Source organism: Echinops telfairi, unplaced genomic scaffold (genome assembly GCF_000313985.2).
Source record: "Echinops telfairi isolate 266 unplaced genomic scaffold, ASM31398v2 ScPeMD7_3533;HRSCAF=4204_0, whole genome shotgun sequence".
In the NCBI taxonomy this organism is placed as follows: domain Eukaryota; kingdom Metazoa; phylum Chordata; class Mammalia; order Afrosoricida; family Tenrecidae; genus Echinops; species Echinops telfairi.
Genome location: NW_022107431.1, coordinates 777,602 through 784,962, shown reverse-complemented (window position 1 = coordinate 784,962; position 7,361 = coordinate 777,602).

The following is a 7,361-nucleotide window of genomic DNA, read 5'->3' as shown; positions in this document are numbered from 1 at the left end:
ACCACGCAAAAAACCACAGCCAGCTGAGGTGCTTGCTGAGGGCAAAGGTAATACAGAATGGGTAGTAGTAGAAGGTAGTTCTACCTATCAGTTACGACCATGTGATCAATTGCAAAAGGAAGATTTGTAATTGTCAGTGTATTTTCTTTTTATGTGTTTATTGCATATCTTTCCTTTGTTCATGTATAATATATCAGATACAATTGGACTCTGCGTTTTCATTTATATGTATGATAGATGATTGATGATAAGTATAAGTGTGGCTTCATTAATGTCCAGAAATTATGTAATTATATATGGCTAAACAATTGTGTACAGGTAGGTGCCAAGTTGGCAAGGGGTGGATTGAGGTAGTTAATTTATTGTGCCAACCTGGCTGATAAACACATGTGGGATTAATTGAAGGGCGAGCCTTGCCTTTCTTGTCTCTTGCTCTTTGATCATTGGACCAGTGTGCAGCTGCCTTGCTTGTTCTGTGCCTCAATTTAGTTCTCGGGTCTCTTGCTTTGTGATGGTCGCACCAGGGTGCAGCTGCCTTAGCAGTTCCTTGCTTCAGCTTGCAAGGCTGACTTCCTACAAGACATTCCCAAGGAGAAGCCACATGGACCTACCCCGATGCAGCCCAGGGTGCTGGAGCACCTGTGTAGAGACCCTGCCAGCACTGAGCTGCATACACATTCACTGACTCGGCTTTCCTCCTGCAGTCGGCATCATTGCATCTGTTTTGTGAGATGGAGGAGGACTTTGTGGATTGGTGTTGGACATATGGGTTAATGGGCTAATGTTGGACATGTGGGCATGGGCAGCACTGGATTGGGATGTTTTCTTGATGCTCACTTAACCTTTATATAAAACTCTCTCTTTACATGAGTTGCTGTGGATTTGTTTCTCTAAAGTCCCCAGACTAACACAGGGAGTTACCTTGGTGAAGAGTGAGGTTCTGCAAGTGTGCTGAGGAAGCTTCCTCTGTCCTCATCTCTCGAGAGGTAAGATACATACATCTAAGGCAGTGGTTCTCAACCTTCCTGATGCCACCACCCTTTCATACAGTTCCTCATGTGGTGGTGACCCCCCAACCATAAAATTATTTTCGTTGCTACTTCATCACTGTCATTTTGCTACTGTTATGGATTCGGCGTCCCCTGTGAAAGGGTCGTTCGACCCCCAAAAGGGTCGAGACCTACAGGTTGAGAACCACTGCTCTATGGGATCTACCAGCAATGAGTTGTTGTCCTTCTTCATCTTGCTTAAGGGTGTGGAAGGATGTAACAGCCCCAGCATCTGCCTCACCTTCCTTGTGGGGTACCAAATATTCAGTGTCCTGCGGCACTAAACCCTTGCCCTATCGACTGCCCAGACCCATGGCCTGCTGACCCATCCCACTTCCCCCGCACCCACGTCAGTGCTGGGCTTGTGACTAGTCTTCCTCCGACCTCCTGTTCATTTGTAGCTGGAGCTCAGGTGACCTGGTGACCTCGCCGGGGTTAACCTGCAGGTGAGCCTCTCTGCTTTCTCACTTTGCTCCAAAGAACTTCTTCCTTAGCAAGACCGCGAGCCCGTACGCCCGCATCCAGCCCAGCCTTCCTCCTCACCTCCCGCTCTGCCATTCCACTCACTCTGACTCAGTCTCACACTCTGCTTTCTGACCCTGTGACGGGTCACCAGGGCCTGGTTGTGAAGCCTCCTTGGTGCTTATCAGGCACAATCAGTCTGCTGGCCTTTGGACCGTGGCTCAGACAGCTGAGGGGCTCACCTGTCAAGTCACCTTGCCCGGGCGTCCCGGACACCCCGTTCCTCCTGTTTGGGAGATGGCATGTTCTCCAGAATCACCCCGTGCGCCGCCTCTGTTGCTCAGCATCAGTCCAGACACACCATCCTGCTCTCTGACACACACCATCCTGCTCTCTGAGTGCTGCGTAAAGGATTTTTTACACAAAAATCCGGATAGGGGTCCGCTTTACTGACAACCTGGGACTGTCGAACATTGTGCCCTCTGACACAGCTCGGCCCCCTCTGCCCGGAAGTCCCCAGGTCTTCCCACACTGTCGGGGGTTACCGCCCATCATTCTAGCCACCGTTTCCTTCTCTCAACTCCAGGGAAAGTCTGGGACAAGCAGGACTACACCTGTGAGCCCTGAGGACCCTGTTCCACTCCCACCTTCAGAGGATACCAGTCAGAACTCCCATCCCCTCACTCACCAAGGTGGATGGAGACCTTCGGACTCTCGTTCCCGCTCTGCCGTACCCTTTAAAAGACCAACCGAACCCTGGTGTGTGTGTGGGGGGGGCCCCCGCCATGGGGGAGATCAATTCCAGACTGGAAGGATGACCACGGGTCATCTGCTCCAGGGTCTCACCGGTCTCTGTCCTGTGGCTCAGTTTTCACACGAAGGGAGCAGCGACACTAGGGGGATGCCCACTACAGATGACCCCACCGTTTCGGCTCCGAAGGGCGGCACGCTGGCCAAGTGCAGAGGGTCAGGAAAGGACGAGGAAGGGCGTGGGGAAGCAGGAGGGTCGCGCAGCTGCACTGAGGGGAGAGCAAAGAACGCCATGAGACAGCGTGCGCGAGTTGTTGGGTGGAAAACGGACCTTCCCTGTGACCCTGCTCCCAATCCACAACAAAGAGTTAAAGGGGGTGGGGGCGCGGCCATAATAGCTATAGTTGGCGTTGGTTAAAGCAGCTTTGTTTTGTTACCTAACTCAGCTGGATACTCATTCAGATTTCCAGACAGACGTTGGCTCAGGCATTTGGACAAGGCCTTCGTTAGCTTAGAAAGGAAAGCATGCCACACTTGGAGTAAGACAAGAGTTTGTTCTGTTTCGCTGATATGTCCACTCGAGCCACAAAACTGATGGCTGACACCTGAAAAGGGGAAAATAAAGGAAGCTGAGGTGCCGCCTTGGTGTGTTGGTATTGTCAATGCCGTCAAGGCGACTGAACTCCTGGTGGTCACACGGTCTTCCTGAGTCTCTGGGCACAGCTGCTGAGCTGCACCCCTGTGTTAGGTCCTGGTGGAAGCTTGTGGAAACACAGCTGGCGCTTACCTTGGTTTTGAAAAGACTTCTCTCTAGAAACTTATGATCACGAAGAGTCTAAGGAAAGAACTGCATTGCGGCCAAGTAGACAGCTCGAGTCATGGGTGATTCATGTGTGTTGGCTTCCAAAGAGATAAGGATCCATTTGAAGCCTGCCTGCCACTTCTTGTTTTTGTACGATCAACTGGTATGGAGGAAGGGGGGGAGGGAGAAAGGAGGGAGGAAGGAAGATGCCACACACATTGATGGATAGATAGATATGTTGAGCCCACTCCAGCCCATGCAGAGCTCATGCACAACCGAGCTAAGGTGGCCAGGTCCCCAGCATTCTCACCATTAGCCACGCGTTCATAGCCATCTTGGCAGCTAACATGCCAGCCGTCTCCCTGAGGGTCTCCCCCACCCTGCTGGTCCTGCTTCACCAACATGAGATCCTCTTCCAATGACTGACCTCTCCTGATGTTGTGTCCGGAGCAAACCAAACATGGCCTTTCCTGGTCCGTAAGATTTCCACCATCTGTCCTGCAGCAGTAGACCGCCAGGTCTTCCTGCCTAGTCGTTCTTAGCCCGGAGCGCTACTGAAACCTGTCCACCCTGAACGACCTGCTGCTCTTTGACAAAGCTTTCCACGTCACAGGAAACGCTGGTGGTGTCGTGGCTATGCGTTGGGCTGCTACCAGCAAGGTCAACAGTTCAAAACCACCTACTGCTCTGTGGGAGAAAAGGACAGGCCTCCTGCTCCCGTATAGCATTCCTGTCTCGGAAACACCCGGGGCAGTTCTCCCTGCCCTGGGGAAACTCTCCCACTCACGGGACCTCGTCTTTCTTTCACAGAGAGGCTGGTGTCTCCAAGCTGCCGACCTTGCTGGGAGCAGCCCCACACGCACGCACTACATCAGCGAGCTTGTTGTTGTTTGGTTCCACCCTCACAGCCACATGCAGCCCCCACCGCCGAGGGACACAGCACCACAGGTGGAGGCTCTTTGCAGATATGACCATTTGAGGTCAGTGGGATTACCCCTGGGTCTCACACCTAGAGATGATGGGAGGAGTTGACGCATCCTGGTATGACTCATGTCTACGTGACTGGATCTGGGGGTCCCCAAACCATGGGGTGAAACAAGAACACGCACCAAAGACCCACTTGAAGGTGCCGTGGGCACAGCCAAGGAGACAGGCAGGGGGTCAGAAGGCCCAGCTGGCTGCCGTTCTTGCTGGCCTCCAGCCCAGCCCCCGGAGACAGGCTGGTCTCCGATGTGCTCACAGTGAGACAGACAACAAAGGGGCTGCAGCCCGCTCCAACCGGATTCCGTTCGCTCCTTCAGAGTCACGGCCCCATGTCTGGGACAGAGTAAAGTCGTCACAGACATGAAGCTCAAGGGCGGCTGGGAAGCATAGGGCTCCCACTGGACAGAGCACAAGGAACGCCCCTCACCTGCGGTCAGAACCCAGCCGGGGAGATCGTTTGCCTACAGCAGCACTCGGGACTGAAGTCAGGTGGGCAACTGGTCTGTTTCCTCCTCTGCCCCTGCCTGTGCTCCCCCTGAAAGGACACTGGTCCCACAGCCCCTAGCCGTCACCCACCCCCTGCTCTCAAGCCCCCATCTCATCCCCACTTCTCCAGACCCAAGCCACACACCAGACACGGCTTCCTCCCTCATCACCCGTGGATGTCCCTGCTCCTGTCACCTCACCCCCCAGCTTGGGGGATTTCGGGAAGAACTTTTCTCATGGGCTTTGCCTCTGTGCACTATGGAAACTTGAACTTCTCAATCACCGTCCTGACCAAGAAAAGCCTACCTCCCTCTCCATGAGACGAGAGGAGCATGTTCCGTTATCCTCCATGAAGAGGCCAACACCAGTTGGCCAGCATGGCCACACCCCTCCTCCGGGGGGGCCCTGGGTGTCAGAGCGAAGTTGTGCTCCACGCAGAGCCAGTGGTTGGCCTCCCGGCAGCAGATTCTCCAGGTCTTCCTCCAAGGAGCCTCTGTGGGGTGTGGATCCCAGCTTTGTCTAGCCATCATCCCCGGAGCCTTCTGCACCAGCCAGGGAGGGTTGTGTTTAGACCAGAAGCTTCCTACTTCTTCTTTTTTTCCAATCATTTGCTGGGGGTTCATACAGCTCTTTTCAAAATATATACATCCATCCGTTGTGTCAAGCACATTTGTACGTTTGCTGCCATCATCATTTTCAAAACAGTTTCTTTCTACTTGAGCCCTGGGTATCAGCTCCTCATTTTGTTTTTCTTCCTGATCCTAAGAGAGGCGGCTCGGTGACGGGACCACAGGCATCCTGGGGCACTCTCTGGTTCTTATTCTGCTCCACTCATTGTGCTGAGCGGGGAGGACCTGAGCCATCCCCTGCTCCTGCCCAGAGCAGCCAGGGGTGGCCTCCTTGTGCTGCTCACAGAGCTGCTGTCTTCCCTGGCTTCCTCTTGGTGGACACAGAAACAAGAAAAGTCCATTTCCAGGCAAATGGGCCAGATTACTCCAGCCAAACTGCACATCCTCTGATAAGCTGGGGCCAAGTGTCTACGGCCAAGACCTCACTTTTCCATGGTGTCATCCCATGTACAGTAGGCCTGAGCTGGGGTGGCGAGAGAGCGAGGGCCCGACAGGGCGGGAGTGCCTGGGAAAGGGTGTTGGACATTCAGGAAAATGCCAGCAGTGTAATCTGCAGCTCCCACACAGCAGACTGAATCATCGCCTTGGTAGTCGTTCAGAACATAACAACTTCTCTTTGCTCTCTTTTTACTGTTGCTAGATATTTCGAGTGAAAACCCCCAGTCGATCCAGCAGTCATTTCCTCCAGGGGAGAGAGAGCTGGCGGGCTGCCTCCTTCTCCTGCCCCAACTGTGTCCAATCCTCGCTAATGTCTCCTGCACTTTCCCCTGAGGAGACGGGCGTCAATGAATCAAACCCCAACCAGCCAAGCCACGTATCTGCAGGCATTTCCTCTGGTTCAGATAAAGGCCTGGCTGTGAAGCCAGCGCAGTCTGAACACGCTCTCTGCATCGTCGTTTCCTGAAAGACGTGCGTTTTCCAAAGTGCCTTCCACCACCTTCCATGAAGATGGTCACAGAGGTCTTGTCAAACAGTTACTTGGTGGTCAAAGACCTCTGGGGAAACTTCATGGAGAAAATACTGAAGTTCTCAAGGGTTTCCTTCTACTTGGATCCACGGGATACTTGGGTCCCAAGAGTATTCTCTTAGAAGCAGCAGTCAAAATCAAAGAACATATTGTCCTGGGCAAATCTGTTTCCCAAGACTTCTCTAAAGTGCTAAAGGTCAAAGATGTCAGCCACCTGTGGTGTTTCTGTTCTGGTGAAACGAAGACCAAAAGCCTCGTCCCCATTACACACGGGCGAGTCGTCAGGGAGGAGGATGGACATCTCATTTCCATGTGTGCAGCGCCCTGCCCCAAGGAACATACCTGAAGACTGGCTACGGAGTCCAGCTTGCAGGAGCTCACATGCAGGCGCCAGCAAACCCAGGGCTAGTTTGTAAAGAACCTCTGCTCTGCTTGAGCGGAAAGGGGCAGATCAAAGAGATGAGCAGGAGGGGGGACCAAACGCTGAAGGAGACAGAAACAGAATCCCCTAGAACCAACAGGAAGACAGCCCAGCCCAGCTGAGCCCCTGGATTTGGATCCACAACAACTCCCATGGAAGCAATCAAATTACACATCGCATTGGGCAAATCTGCTGCATAAGACCTCTTAAACTGTTAAGGAGCAAGGATGTCGTTTTGAGGATGAACGTGCACCTGACCCAGTTTTGGTGGCCTCATAGGCAAGTGAAAGTGGAGCAATGAAGGAGGAAGACCGGAGGAGAAGCGGTGCCTTCAGATTGTGATGCAGGAACAAATCTTGATAATACTCTGATGTGGGATTATAAAGAGACTCTTCTCCAACTTTGTCTCCCCCAAAGGCATGCCAACCATTAGGGGCTTGTTGCTAGCTTATGGGGGGAGGTCAGATGCTCACAGACATCCTCCCTGGAGGCAGTCAGTCACCAGACTTGGTAGGCCCTGCTCCCTGCTGTTAAGGACAATGGGCTACTCCTCCCTAAAGGGCTGCAGTCATCAATTTGGTTTCTATAGGTGGAGTTCACACCCTACTGATAATGGTCTCATTCAGTTGAGCCAGGGAACAGGTCAAACCAGCTCAGTGACATCCAAGTTAGGCTGCCATCCTGAATCTAGGATCTTCCCATCTTGCCACATGTATACCCCCAATCTCTCCTCTTCCTATTGTGTGTATACCCCTAGACCACCCCCCTCCATTACTGTATTACCTATAGCACAACCCTTTCCTGTGATGTA